Raw genomic sequence first — 16,017 nt, 5'->3', positions numbered from 1 at the left:
ACAAGGAATTGGGAAGAAAATGAAAGAGCAAGTAACTACCTTCTTAACCAAGAAAATTTGGAGTAAAAATGGCAAAGAGATGCCAACAGGAGTGTGCTGGTAAATGTTTAAAAATTGGCTCCCTGGAAAGATGTGTACAAACTCATAAGTTATTAAAATGTTTTATTTGTATAAAGAACATGTAGCACACAATTTAGAAATAATAACAAAATATACCACACTCTTGTCAATTCCATTTAGCCAATTCATTCCCACAAAATGCTCTCATTGATTTCTGAGAGCCGCTTGTATCAGTAATCAACCTTAAGTTATACATGATAAATAGGTGTTTTTGTTTTTAATTTTCTTGCTGCAGTGCATGGCATGTGGGATCTTTGTTCCCCAACCAGGAATCTAACCCACTCCACTTGCATTGGAAGTGCTGAGTTTCAACCACTGAACCACCAGGGAAGTTCCAAATAGGTGTAGTTTTGACATGAATGTCGGTTGATATTTTTGTTTAAGACGTAAGATGAAAGGGCGACGATCATGATTTTTTTTTGTCTGAATTTGACTTGTTGGTTAACAACTGAGTAACTTCCTGCTGAATTGCATAGCAGTTTTCAAATACTGGAAGGCTAGTTCCTCACATTTTTGTGCTATTCACAATACAATGGCTATAGATGTGACGCACCAAGTTTTCTCTACATTGTTAATATTTCTCCACCAATACCTTACGCCTAGGGAATTTCCTGGTGGTCCAGTGGTTAGAGCTCAGTGATTTCACTCTTGGGGATCCACAGTTTGATCCCTAATCCAAGACTAAGATCTGCAAGCTGCATGCATGGCACAGCCAAAAAAAAAAAAAAAAAAAACAATTTAAGCCTAGACAATCAGCTACACAATGAACAAGCCCTGTTTTGTGGTGTTTGCCAATTTCCATGCTGTAACTACTCCTACTGTGGCCAATTTCGTACCCTCAACATGACAAAATTGAACACAGTGTTGGGAAGAGATGCAGTAATACACTAATATATAATATTGATACCATACAGGAGTAATAGGCATAAATAACCTCAAGAGCATAGATAATATGGTAGAATAATAGTTATAGTAAAAACTTGGAGGACTGATGCTGAACCTGAACCTCCAATGCTCTGACCACCTGATGAGGAGAGCCGACTCCTTGGAAAAGACCCTGATATTGGGAAAGAGTGAAGGCAGGAGGAGAAGGAGGCGACAGAAGATGAGATGGTTGGAGGGCATCACCAACTCAATGGACATGAGTTTGAGCAAACTCCGGGAGCCAGTGAAGGACAGGGAAGCCTGGTGTACTGCAGTCCAAAGGGTCGCAAAGAATTGGACATGACTGAGCAACTGAACAGCAATAGTAAAATAGTAAAAGTAGTAATTAGGAAGTTGAGTTTTGTTTTCACTTTAACTTACTTAATTGTAAGTTTATATAATTTAATTTAAAAACTGATTTTATTGAAGTATATTTGATTTGCAGTGTTGTGCCATGTAGTTTCTTAATATTTATTTATTTTTATTTATTTATTTGGCTGTGCCAGGTCTTAGTTGCTGCATGAGGGATTTTTAGTTGAGGCATGTGAATTTTTAGCTGCGGCACATGGGATCTATTTCCCTGACCAGGGATCAAACCCGGGGCCCCTGCATTGGGAGCAGGACGTCTTAGCCATGGGCCACCAGGGAGGTCCCCTAATTTAATTTTTTTACGATGAGTGTGCTCAACAGCTGACTCTAGAAATTTGACCATTGGCTCTTGTAAGCAGGCATAAACCAGCTCCGGCGCAGAAAATCAGATGGGTCTTGTAAGTGGGAGAAGCTGGGGGAGTATGTCTGAGGGAAGTTGGACAGAACCTCCTACCTTAAGATTCCCTGGTAACTCAGCTGGTAAAGAATCTGCCTGCAATACAGGAGACCCCAGTTCAATTCTTGGGTCAGGAAGATCCGTTGGAGAAGAGATAGGTTACCGAACCTACACCAGTATTCTTGGGCTTCCCTGGTGGCTCAGCTGGCAAAGAAACCACCTTCAGTGTGGGAGACCTGAGTTTGATCCCTGAGTTGGAAAAAGCCCCTGGGGAAGGCAGAGGCTTCCCACTCCAGTATTCTGGCCTGGAGAATTACATGGACTGTATAGTCCATGGGGTTGTGAAGAGTCGGACACGACCTAGTGACTTTCACTTTCACTTTTTTTCCTACCCTGAGCCAAAAACCGCTAACCAGGTCCCGCCAGCCATTGTCTAAGGTATGTAGTGTATCTAGATCACCCAACGTTTCAAAAGAAGCCAGAAATGTGGATTTTTATGTGATTCTCTTGACTTTAGAAAGATTGGCAACAAATCAAGACATTTTTGAAAACACAGTGCTAGCCAGTCAAAACACATTTATGTGCAGAATTCAGCCCATGGGTTTCCATTTGTGACCTCAGCATTCACTTGCGCCTTTCAGGCTGACCTATTGGGGAACCAGTGAGCCGGGCTGGGATGAGAGTGAGGTGAGGGAGGCAGTAGCCGTAGGCACAAAATTGAAGGAATGCCAACAACTCACTAATCAAGATAAAAACATATTTTCAAAAATTTAAACGAACGCAAAAAAAAATTTCATGTTGAACACAATAATGTTCTCTATTCAGACAGGATCAGTGACAGTATTGTGCCAGGCCACATTAGGGCCTGAGGCAAAAAGAAAAATCTGTACTACTGGTCTGGAACTAGAGGAGCTTGAGAACATTTCCAAGCACTGCCTCTCTCTGGTCCTGTACCCTAGGGTTTGGGAGAAGGGCAGGGATCCTCTAAGAAATGGCCTGGAAGTCTTCCCAGGCCTCGTTTCTTCTTATTAGCCCCTATGATCGTGGCTCCAAGGAAAGCCCAGAGAAGTCTGTCCAGCAGCCTCCCCAACCCCGGAAGGTCTGAGTTCAGAGGAGGCACTGGACCCACCAGAGGTGAGACAGAAAACCTGGGGACTCACCGCTCCTGATTGCAGGGTCCTTGCTGTGTGACCTTGGCCAGTTGATTGGAGATTCAGTTTTCTGTGGTGTGGGGTTTTGCTCTGCTCCCTGACTTCTAGCCAGTCACAGCATCTGTTTACCTCTTTTGCAGTTTTTCATTTTGGATCTTAGAATCTGCAGGTCAGCTCTATCATCTCCTGCTCCAAGCAAGAAAACAGTTTGCTTAGCCTAGACCAGCGGTTCTCAATTTTGTTCCCCAGAGGCTATTTGGCAATGAAGACTTAAAATATACATATTTATTTATTTGTTTGTATCAGGTCTTAGTTGCAGGATTCGAACTCTTAGTTGTGGTGTGTGGGATCTAGCTCCCTGACCAGGGATTGAACCCGGGCCCCTCACATTGGGAGCATGGAGTCTTAGTTACTGAACCACCAGGGATATCCCAGTGGGAATGCTTTTGATTGCCACGACTGGAGATGGCTGCTGCTGCTGCTGCTGCTGCTAAGTCATGTCAGTCTTGTCCGACTCCATGTGACCCCATAGATGGCAGCCCACCAGGCTCCCCCATCCCTGGGATTCTCCAGGGAAGAACACTGGAGTGGGTTGCCATTTCCTTCTCCAGTGCATGGAAGTGAAAAGTGAAAGTGAAGTTGCTCAGTCGTGCCTGACTCCTCGTGACCCCTGGACTGCAGCCCACCAGGCTCCTCCATCCATGGGATTCTCCAGGCAAGAGTACCAGACTGGGTTGCCATTGCCTTCAACTGGAGATGAAATCAGGTGCTATTGGGATCTAGTGAATAGAAGCCAGAGATGCTGCTGAACCTCCTTCAATGCAGAGGACAGTCCCCTATAAAGGAGAATGATCAGGTCCAAAATGTCAATGTGCTAAGGTTGAAGCTGGGGTTGAGAAACCCAGGCTGGGCACAGATAGATCTCTGCCCCGTTTTCAAAGTTCTCCTGAGAGATTGTGTTCTCATCCATTGCCTTGAAGCCCTGGTAACCAGAAACATCAACACTTGTTCACTCATTTTGAGGACTTGACTTTTTGAAAGTTAAGGAGAGGGACTTCCTTAATGGCCCAGAGGCTAAGACTCCATCCCCAAGGCAGGGGGCCGGGGTTTGAACTAGATCGTGCATGCTGCAGCTAGCAGTTTCCGTGTCAAGCCTAGAGGATCTGGAGGGCCGCAACTAAGATCTGGCATGATCAAATAAATAAATAAAAATAAATAAATATTTTTTTAAAGAAAGAAAGTGAAGAGGGATAGAAAGGTTCTAGGGACGGCTCCAGGATCCTGTTTAGGAGAAAAGGGGAGGGAAGGCAATGAAGTCAGTGGTGAAGGCTGGAGTCCTATCTAGCCCCTGAGTTTGCACAATAAGCCAAGCTGCTGGTCTATTTAGATTGTGCATTTGGGAGCCTGAAAGATGGGGTTGATGGTGATAACGGGTGTCGATGTTATGTTTAGTCGCTAAGTCACGTTGATTCTTTTGCAGTTCCGTGGACTGTAGCCCGCCAGGCTCCTCTGTCCATGGGATTTCCCAGGAATTAATACTGGGTTGAGTTGCAGTTTCCTTCTCCAGGGAAATCTTCCTGACGCAGGGATTGACCCTGCGTCTCCTGCATTGGCAAGCAGTTTCTTTACCACTGAGCCACCAGGGAAGCCAAGGGATGTCAATGCCCACCCCACAAACTATTCTTGGAAATATTTTAAGTAATTCTCAGGATGAGAAGCTATAGACATGTAAAGTCAGATAAGATTTTTACAATGCGAGGCCTTAAAGAGGGTCCAGGTGGCAAGAATTGGGGCTGTCACACCTATCTCTTCAAGATTGTGCCGTGGGGACTAAAGTTATATGTCACCCTGGAACCTGGAGGAAAAAATGCTTAAGCTGTGGATAGTCTGCTGTGGCCTCTTCGGAAAAACATGCCTGGTGCTATGTTCAGTTCAGTTGAGTCGCTCAGTCGTATCCGACTCTTTGCGACCCCATGAATCGCAGCACACCAGGCCTCCCTGTCCTTCATCATCTCCCTGTCCTTCATCATCTCAGACTCACGTCGATCGAGTCCGTGATGCCATCCAGCCATCTCATCCTCGGTCGTCCCCTTCTCCACCTGCTCCCAATCCCTCCCAGCATCAGAGTCTTTTCCAATGAGTCAACTCTTTGCATCAGGTGGCCAAAGTACTAGAGCTTTAGCTTTAGTATCATTCCTTCCGAAGAAAACCCAGGGTTGATCTCCTTCAGAATGGACTGGTTGGATCTCCTTGCAGTCCAAGGGACTCTCAAGAGTCTTCTCCAACACCACAGTTCAAAAGCATCAATTCTTCGGCGCTCAGCCTTCTTCACAGTCCAACTCTCACATCCATACATGACTACTTGAAAAACCATAGCCTTGACTAGCTGGACCTTTGTTGGCAAAGTAATGTCTCTGCTTTTCAATATGCTATCTAGGTTGTTCATAACTTTTCTTCCAAGGAGTAAGTGTCTTTTAATTTCATGGCTGCAGTCACCATCTACAGTGATTTTGGAACCCCAAAAAAATAAAGTCTGACACTGTTTCCACTGTTTCCCCATCTATTTCCCATGAAGTGATGGGACCGGATCCCATGATCTTCGTTTTCTGAATGTTGAGATTTAAGCCAACTTTTTCGCTCTCCTCTTTCACTTTCATCAAGAGGCTTTTTAGTTCCTCTTCACTTTCTGCCATAAGGGTGGTGTCATCTGCATATCTGAGGTTATTGACATTTCTCCTGGCAATCTTGATTCCAGCTTGTGCTTCTTCCAGCCCAGCGTTTCTCATGATGTACTCTGCATAGAAGTTAAATAAGCAGGGTGACAATATACAGCCTTGATGTACTCCTTTTCCTATTTGGAACCAGTCCGTTGTTCCATGTCCAGTTCTAACTGTTGCTTCCTGACCTGCATACAGATTTCTCAAGAGGCAGGTCATATGGTCTGGTATTCCCATCTCTTTCAGAATTTTCACAGTTTCTTGTGATCCACACAGTCAAAGGCTTTGGCATAGTCAATAAAGCAGAAATAGATGTTTTTCTGGAACTTTCTTGCTTTTTTGATGATCCAGCAGATATTGGCAATTTGATCTCTGGTTCCTCTGCCTTTTCTAAAACCAGCTTGAACATCAGGGAGTTCATGGTTTACGTATTGCTGAAGCCTGGCTTGGAGAATTTTGAGCATTACTTTACTAGCATGAGAGACGAGTGCAATTGTGCAGTAGTTTGAGCATTCTTTGGTATTGCCTTTCTTTGGAATTGGAGTGGAAACTGACCTTTTCCAGTCCTGTGGCCACTGCTGACTTTTCCAAATTTGCTGGCATATTGAGTGCAGCACTTTCACAGCATCATCTTTCAGGATTTGAAATAGCTCAACTGGAATGCCATCACCTCCACTAGCTTTGTTCGTAGTGATGCTTTCTAAGGCCCACTTGACTTCACATTCCAAGATGTCTGGCTCTAGATGAGTGATCACATCATCATGATTATCTGGGTCGTGAACATCTTTTTTGTACAGTTCTTCCATGTATTCTTGCCACCTCTTCTTAATATCTTCTGCTTCTGTTAGGTCCATACCATTTCTGTCCTTTATTGAGCCCATCTTTGCATGAAATGTTCCCTTGGTATCTCTAATTTTCTTGAAGAGATCCCTAGTCTTTCCCATTCTGTTGTTTTCCTCAATTTCTTTGCATTGATCACTGAAGAAGGCTTTCTTATCTCTTCTTGCTATTCTTTGGGACTCTGCATTCAGATGCTTTTATCTTTCCTTTCTCCTTTGCTTTTCGCCTCTCTTCTTTTCACAGCTATTTGTAGGGCCTCCCCAGACACCCATTTTGCTTTTTCGCATTTCTTTTCCATGGGGATGGTCTTGATCCCTGTCTCCTGTACAATGTCATGAACCTCATTCCGTAGTTCATCAGGCACTGTATCTATCAGATCTAGGCCCTTAAATCTATTTCTCACTTCTACTGTATAATCATAAGGGATTTGATTTAGGTCATACCTGAATAGTCTAGCGGTTTTCCCTATTTTCTTCAATTTGAGTCTGAATTTGGTAATAAGGAGTTCATGATCTGAGCCACAGTCAGCTACTGGTCTTGTTTTTATTGATTGTATAGAGCTTCTCCATCTTTGGCTGCAAAGAATATAATCAATCTGATTTCGGTGTTGACCATCTGGTGATGTCCATGTGTAGAGTCTTCTCTTGTGTTGTTGGAAGAGGGTGTTTGCTATGACCAGTGCATTTTCTTGGCAAAACTCTATTAGTCTTTGCCCTGCTTCATTCCACATTCCAAGGCCAAATTTGCCTGTTACTCCAGGTGTTTCTTGACTTCCTACTTTTGCATTCCAGTCCCCTATAATGAAAAGGACATCTTTTGGGGGTGTTAGTTCTAAAAGGTCTTGTAGTTCTTCATAAAACCGTTCAACTTCAGTTTCTTCAGCGTTACTGGTTGGGGCATAGACTTGGATAACTGTGATATTGAATGGTTTGCCTTGGAGACGAACAGAGATCATCTGTCATTTTTGAGATTGCATCCAAGTACTGCATTTCAGACTCTTGTTGACGGTGATGGCTACTCCATTTCTTCTGAGGGACTCCTGCCTGCAGTAGTAGATATAATGGTCATCTGAATTAAATTCACCCATTCCAGTCCATTTTAGTTCGCTGATTCCTAGAATGTCGACGTTCACTCTTGCCATCTCTTGTTTGACCACTTCCAATTTGCCTTGATTCATGGACCTGACATTCCAGGTTCTTATGCAATACTGCTCTTTACAGCATCGGATCTTGCTTCTATCACCAGTCACATCCACAGCTGGGTATTGTTTTTGCTTTGGCTCCATCCCTTCATTCTTTCTGGAGTTATTTCTCCACTGATCTCCAGCAGCATATTGGGCACCTACTGACCTGGGGAGTTCCTCTTTTGGTATCCTATCATTTTGCCTTTTCATACTGTTCATGGGGTTCTCAAGGCAAGAATACTGAAGTGGCTTGCCATTCCCTTCTCCAGTGGACCACATTCTGTCTGTAAGAGAAACCCAAGTAAGATGGTAGGTGTTGCAAGAGGGCGTCAGAGGGCAGACACACTGAAACCATACTCACAGAAAACTGGTGCCATGTAAGTCTGAAAAAAGAAAGTGCCCAGGACAGCTGGAAGTTTCAAAATCTCATCAGTCAGGAACATTTCTGCCGAAGCCCAATTGTAACATTTAAGCGTGCAGACTGTCTTGGTTAATTCACGGCTGTGTTGGAGAGAAACTTGGAGAGTTGCTGCGTCCATCCTTTCCTCCTCAGTGTCCTTTTCTCTGCCAGTTTTTTCTTCTTGTCCTTGTCAGGCAGCAAGTGGCGCGTCTGGGCGTCAGGCACAGATGGAACTGGGGCTCTCGCTGAGGGCCAGAAGTAGTTATGCAAATATCTGTCTGCTGGGGCTTTATATTCTCCCCTTTCCCTTCCTTTTCCTCCCCCTTACTTCAATTCCTTCCTTAAAGCTTGTGATTTCAGGGAGCCAGACTGGAGCTCCTGGGGTCTTCTCACTTCCTAGAGGCGCACTCCTGGTGGGAGAGAGAATTCTCCCCTAGTGCCTGGAGGCTGCAGCCCAGGACCCCAATCTGAGGTCACACAGGCCCTTGGCCATCTACCTCACCCACATGGTGCTGGGGGCCTTTACGGGGTTGGTCCTCCTGCTGGGGCAATCCCCTCTGTTTGGGTGGATGTTCCATGCTTGTTTCACGGCTGCTCCTACCCCGCCCTCTTGTACTAAAAAAGATGATCCTTCTGAATTGGGGGTGAGAATGGGCTGCTTCCTCCGGAACCTGGTGGAGCTGCAGTTCTTCCCCTGTGAGCAGAGTCTTTCCCTGCCAGCACCTCGTTGCGGCCTGCATCGGGTGCTCCCACTCCTGGGCTGGCCTGCTCATCCTCCCCTGCTCCCTTCTAACAAGACAGCCCTGGGTTCCAGGAGCCCTCCTGCGTGGAGGTATAGTAGCTGGCGAAGTGCAGACCCCAGCATGGCATGCTTCAGGCTCACTGGGCAAAAAACCCTGCACTGGCCATCGCTTCCCTGCCTGATCGTTGAAGTTGGGGAATGTGGCATGGGAGTGGGGAACCCTACTTCCTCCCGAAAGCGTTACCTCAACAGATGTAAGATAGCAAAGTGATTAAGAGCAAGGTTTCTGGATCCGGACTGCCTGATTTCAAATCCCAGCTCTGCCAGGTACCAGCTGGATAGCTTTGGACAAGTTGTTTAACCTCTCTGTGCCTCAGTTCTTTCACCTGAAAAATAAAAGGGGGAGATAAAAATGAACCCTATCTCCTAAGAAGACTGTGAAGATGAGTTTATAAATGTAAAGTACTTGTCAATAGTAGCTAATTGCAATAAACATTAGCCACTGTATTTTTTTTTCTTTTAATATTTATTTATTTAGCTGCACCAGGTCTTAGTTGCAGCTTGCAGGATCTCTGATTTTCACTGTGGCATGTGAGATCTAGTTCCTTGACCAGGGATTGAACCCGGGCCCCCTGTTTTGGGAGCTCGGAGTGTTAGCCACTGGACCAGCAGGGCAGCCCCTATCCATTGTGTTAAACTTAGCACTCTGGAGAGTTACTTTTGCCTTGCTGTCTCATGCACCCAGAACTACGAAATCAACTACTAATTCCTCCCTCACTTCTCCTATGGCTATTGTTAGCTGAGTCCCCACACAGATCCTCCTTCCCAATCTCTCCTATTCTGTCCCCCTCCTTCCAGTCCCCCCATCACCTCCCTGGCTCAGACCTGCCTTCACTGCCATTGCTGAACCTGCCGAGCACCTTCCTGCCTGAACAGTCCCCTCCCTCCCTTCCAACCAGCACTTGCCTCCTGGTCAGCGCTCCAGCTGAATTAACCACTTGAAGCTCCTCAACCTGGCATCCAGCATCTCCTATGAGTCAGCCCCAACCTCACTCGCTATCTACTCTTTCCCATTCCAGCCACGCGAGGGGCCGTGCCTGGACTTTCTTCCCACCCTTTGCTCCAGTCCCTCCTGGGGAGCTCTGCCCTGGTCAGCTTCAGGATGAACTAACTGGGTTCCAGCTCTGTTTTGCTACTCACTGGCTGTGTGATCTAGGATAAGCAGCTAGAGGTTTGGGGGCTCAGTTTCCATCTGTATAAAAAGAGACTGACAGGGACTTCCCCGGTGGCCCAGTGGTTAAGGCTTCACCTCCCAATGCAGGGGGTGTGGGTTCGATCCCTTGTCGAGGAGCTAAGATCCTACATGCCTCGTGGCTAAAAAAACAAAGCATAAAACAGAAACAATAGTGTAACAAATTCAATAAAGACTTTAAAAAGAGGTCCACATCAAAAAAAAAAAATCTTAAAAGAAAGAGAGACTAATAATACCCACTTCACAGAGCTGTTGTGAGGATTAAACAAGGTACTGTAAATAAAGTGCCAGGTGCACAATGCTCCTTAGCAAGTAGTGCTCTTACCATCTAAATCCTATTATAGGCTTGGATACTAGCCTCTGTCTGTGAAGCCTTCCTTGACTCCTCCTCTGCTCTGCTCCTCCTCTGAGCCTCCATGACGATTCCATTCGGCAATTAGTTACACACTGCTGTGACTCCCCTTGACTGTGGCCTTCAATGGTTATTTCCATCGATCCTGCTGTGTGACTTTGCGCGTATCTCTGATGTTTTTGCATCTCAGTCGCAGGAGGGGGAGAGGTGCCTCTTTCCACAGGAAAGAGGACACACAGTCCTGCTCTTAACAGTGCTCTGCATGAAATAGCGGCTTGATGCATCTATCCTGATTTATCCTGATATTGTTAGGCCAGAATTAGGAGTGGCCAAACAGGGCTTCGTCTGGAGCATGTCAGAAAACCACAGGAGATGGTATTCCTGTCTCCTTCCACAACTTGGGGCAATTTTTAACAATCATTTAACAGCTACGAAAGTTCTTTCCAAGGTCTAATTAGAGTGCTGCTTGCTGCAGTGGAAGCTATTCTCCTTGGGCCTCAGGCAGTTGGTGTCTAGGTCCTGAGTAGCAGTGAGCTAGGGCTTTGTGTTGTTGTTCAGTCACTCAGTTGTGTTCGACTCTTTGTGACCCCCATGGACTGCAGCATGCCAGGCTTCCCTGTCCTTCACTATCTTCTGGAGTTTGCTCAAACTCGTGTCCGTTGAGTTGATGATGCCATCCAACCATCTCATCCTCTGTTGCCCCCTTCTCCTCCTGCCTTCAATCTGTCCCAGCATCAGGGTCTTTTCCAACAAATCTGTTCTTTGCATCAGGTGGCCAAAGTATTGGAGCTTCAGCTTCAGCATCAGTCCTTCCAGTGAATATTCAGGGTTGATTTCCTTTTGGATTTACTGATTTGATCTCCTTGCTGACTAAGGGATTCTCAAGAGTCTTCTCCAGCACCAAAATTCAAAAGCATCAATTCTTCAGCACTCAGCCTTCTTCATGGTCCAACTCTCATACCGGCACATGACTGCTGGAAAAACCATAGCTTTGGCTAGGTGGACTTTTGTCAGCAAAGTGAGGTCTCTGATTTTTGGACCTCCACGAACAACAATGGAAGGCAAAGAGTGCCTTTGGGTTATGTTAGTAAGCTTGGACACTATTCCTTGGGCCACGGGTTAGCAAAGTGTAGTCCTTGGGCTCACATCTTTTTCTTTGGCTGCACTGGGTCTTCATTGCTGCGCTCAGGTTTTCTCTAGCTGTGCAAGCAGGGGCTGCTCTCTAGTTGTGGTGCACAGGCTTCCGATTGCAGTGGCTTCTCTTGTCAAGGAGCATGGGCTCTAGGGCAGGCAGACTTCAGTAGCTGCGCCTCACAGGCTCTAAAGTTTGGGCTCAGTAATTGTGGTACAAGGACTTAGTTGCCCAAGGTATGTGGAATTTTCCCAGACCAGGGATCGAACCAATGTCCCCTGCATTAGCAGAAGGATTCTTAACCATTGGACCACCAGGGAAGTCCCCACCATCTGTTTTTATAAATAAACTGTTTTGGGGACACAACCATGATCATTGGTTTCTATATTGTCTATGGCTGCTTTTGTGCTGCAGTCATAGACATGACTAGTTGAGACATGTGAAAAGCCTAAAATATTTACTATCAGACAATTTACAAACAAGTTTGCTGATCCCCGTACTAGGCCATCAGAAGCCTTTGAAGAATTCCAAGCCGGGGAGTGACATGATCGAGTTGGTATTTTAGGAACATCACTGGAAGATGTGTCAGAGGGGATGAGGAGGGAGCAGGTGGCTGCGAGATGATGAGGCCTGAACTGAGGCAGTGCAGTGGGGATGGATAAACAATGCAGGCTGGAGAGATGCTTGAGGAGAAGAACCAATAGGACATGGGGTCTGAGAAGGAGGGGATGGAGAGAGAGGGAGGAGGCAGGGAGAGTGGATTTCTGGCTTTACTGACTGAGGGTTAGAGTCATCAACCAAAAGGAAGAAGTCAGCGAGGAAGGCTTGCACACTTGGCTTTGGATACAGTTTACTTGGGGTATTTTCAAGAGATGGGGAAAGTACCGAGCCCTCTAGTGTTATGTCTGCCATGGAGATTTGCGAGTTATTCATGGCTTGGGAGGTATTTGGGGGTCCTGGGAATGAACAAGATCTCCTAAGGAGGGGGTGCAAGATCCAAAGAACAGAACACAAGGAAGAAATCCTAGGAAGCACCGACACTGAGAGGCAAACAGAAGTGTGTCCAGCAAAGAGATTCAGAAGAAGAGATTCTAGAGGCCAAGTTGAGAAGAAAAGGCAGGTCAAACAGGCAGTAGTGAGCAAGCCTGAGAGGCAGTCCCTAGATTAGCAACTGGTAGGTCATGGTTTGGGTGACTAACTTGTCCCGTTTTGCCTGGAACTTTCTGTTTTGACATTGAAAAATCCCATATCTCCAAGGAACCCTCAGTGTTGGCATTAACAGTTTGTTGCTCTACTACTGACATCACCAAGAATGATGTCAAGAAAAGTTTAGCTTGCAAAGTACCCCACCAGGACTTTCTTGGTGGTTCATGGTTAAGACTCCCCGCTCCCAATGTAGGTGGTCTGGGTTCGATCCCTGGTCAGGGAACTAGATCCCACATGCTGAAACTGAAAGGTCCTGCCTGCTACAATGAAGATCGACAATCTCACATGCTGCAGCTAACACCTGGTACAGCCAAATGAATACATTTTAAAAATATTTTAAAAAAGTAACTAACTTCCGGAGATATTTTCCCATTGAGCTGATAAACCTATATCCTAGTTGGATCCTCTTTGAGTCACTGCTAGCATGATAAAAACATGAAGCCCTCTCTTGGTACAGCACTTGACCATTACACAATTTTATTCCATCCTTACAACAACCCTGTGAGGTAGGAGTTCATAGCCCTAATTTTATTGGAATGGAAGCTGAGTGGTTAAGCTCTCATGGCAAAATGGGCTCAGTTTCAAGCCTCATAACTCCAGAAGCCCATGTCCTGGCTGCCTCCATGACTCTGCTTGTAGATGTCTATAATCTAGGACACTGGGCTGGAGGCTGGTGGGACTGTGGATCCCATGAAATTATTGGGAGCATGGAATGAACCCTATAACTATGTGCAGATCAGTACAGAAGGAGTAAGGCTGCAGGTTCAAACAAAAGTAGACATATAAACTGAGGCCATCAAAGTTGTTTAAGAGGGCCCATATTCTATGCAATAGCTGGGTTCTTTTTTTTTTTTTTTTTTTTTTTACTGCACTTGAGTGGCTTGTAGGGTCTTAGTTCGACCACCAGGGTTTGAACCCAGGCCCCAGTAGTGAAAGCTCCAAGGCCTAACCATTGGACTGCCCAGGGAACTCCCAATAGCTAGGCTCTTTTAAATATTGTTTTATTGTAGTAAAATATGCATAACATAGGGCTTTTGAAATCACTGCAGATGGTGATTGCCGCCATGAAATTAAAAGACGCTTACTCTTTGGAAGGTTATGACCAACCTAGATAGCATATTGAAAAGCAGAGACATTACTTTGCCAACAAAGGTCTGTCTAGTCAAGGCTATGGTTTTTCCAGTGGTCACATATGGATGCGAGAGTTGGAGTGTGAAGAAAGATGAGCGTCGAAGAATTGATGCTTTTGAACTGTGGTGTTGGAGAAGGCTCTTGAGAGTCCCTTGGACTGAAGATCCAACCAGTCCATTCTGAAGGAGATCAGCCCTGGGATTTCTTTGGAAGGAATGATGCTAAACCTGAAGCTCCAGTACTTTGGCCACCTCATGCGAAGAGTTGACTCATTGGAAAAGACTGTGATGCTGGAAGGGATTGGGGGAAGGAGGAGAAGGGGACGACAGAGGATGAGATGGCTGGATGGTGTCACCGACTTGATGAACGTGAATTTGAGTGAATTCCGGGAGATGGTGAAGGACAGGGAGGCCTGGTGTGCTGCCATTCATGGGGTCGCAAAGAGTCAGACACAACTGAGCGACTGAACTGAACTGAACTGAGGGCTTTTCTGATAGCTTACTTCATAAAGAATCCACCTGCAATATGGGAGACCTCGGTTCAGTCCCTGGTCTTGGGATGATTGGTCAGGGTTGGGATGATTGGTCAGGGTTGGGATGATCCCCTGGAAAAGGGAAAGGCTACCCACTCCAGTATTCTAGCCTAGAGGATTCCGTGGACTGTATAGTCCATGGGGTCATAAAGAGTTGGACTCGACTGAGCAACTTTCACTCACTCATGCATAACATAACATTTACTATTTTTACCATTAAGTGTATAATTCAGCATCATCAGTTACTTTCACAGTGTTGTACAACCAGCGCTGCTATTCATTTCCATTACTTTTTGATCATCCCCAACAGAAACTCTGTTCCCATTAAACAATGACTCCCCATTTCCTCCTCACCTAGACTCTGGTAACCTCTATTCTACTTTCTGCCTCTATTAATTTGCATATTCTAGGTACCTTATGTGAGTGGACTCATATAGCATTTGTACTTCTGTATATGGCTTCTTTTGTTTAGCATAATATCCTTAAGGCTCAATCATGTTGCAGCCTGTGTCAGAATTTTTCCTTCTTTTTTATGGCTGAGTGATATTCCATTGTATAAACGCCACATTTTGTTTATCCATACATCTGTTGAGGGATGAGCTTTTTTCATATTCTTATACTTCTAATAAAGTTAATCATATATTTCTAATGTTTTTAAGTGTCATTTGAGAGACAAGGATACTATATGCCTCCTAAAAAAAGAAGACCATGCCACCTATGAAGTATTTGTCCCCTCAAAATAAAACTCAAATCTGCTCAAGCCTTTAGATTTGCCAATATACAGGAATACAGAGGCCTGAGTATCATATTTCACTACCCTATGGGGATGCCATCAACAAAATCCAGACAGGAAAATCTGTAGGATAAATGACTTAGTTTCTTCTACAGATAAGTTGCAAAGGGAAAAAAATATAGAGATAGAAGAGATAAAAAAGATATAAAAGATACTTAACAGTCTTGTCCTGCGAATATGCTTGCTCCTCTAATTTTGTAATAATTTGGGCAGGCTAAACATGTGCTACACTGAGACCATGTTTGTGTCTCCAGTCCTAGTTCTTGCCTTAGGTCTGGTTTTATAAATGCTGGTAGTAAATCAAGCCTGACTTATATAATGCATCTTATGTGGGAAATGTCTGTGACTCTAGGTATCTGACCAAAGGTGAGAAATTACAGTATAACTAGTATAATAATGGCCTTTCCAGGTGGCTTAGTAGTAAAGAATCCGCCTGCCAATGCAGGAGACGCAGGAGATGTGGGTTTGATCCTTGGGTTGGAAGATCCCCTGGAGGAGGAAAGGGCAATCCATTTCAGTATTCTTGCCAAAATAATCCCATGGACAGAAAAGCCTGGTTGCAAAGAGTCAGACACGACTGAGCAACTGAGCATGCATGCAGCGTAACATTTGAAGATAACCATTGCTAATTTGATGATTACCTGTTGCTGTTAAATGAATTGGGCTTCCCTGATGGCTCAGACAGTAAAGAATCTGCCTGCAATGTGGGAGATCTGGGTTCAGTCCCTGGGTTGGGAAGATCCCCTAGAGGAGTGCATGGCAACCCGCTCCACTAT

At 45.1% G+C, this 16,017-nt stretch overlaps 1 non-coding gene across 1 annotated transcript; it reads left to right on the top strand.

The window, feature by feature from the left end:
- Positions 1 to 15,410: 15,410 nt before the first annotated feature.
- LOC114117048 (small nucleolar RNA SNORA72) lies at positions 15,411 to 15,542 on the top strand. The gene has a single exon (XR_003590843.1). It is a non-coding gene; the product is annotated as a small nucleolar RNA SNORA72 (small nucleolar RNA).
- Positions 15,543 to 16,017: the final 475 nt, after the last annotated feature.

The sequence above is a fragment of the Ovis aries genome, chromosome 11 (genome assembly GCF_016772045.2).
Source record: "Ovis aries strain OAR_USU_Benz2616 breed Rambouillet chromosome 11, ARS-UI_Ramb_v3.0, whole genome shotgun sequence".
NCBI lineage: Eukaryota > Metazoa > Chordata > Mammalia > Artiodactyla > Bovidae > Ovis > Ovis aries.
Note: the sequence above shows the minus strand (reverse complement) of the source record. Positions and strands in the feature narration are given on the sequence as shown.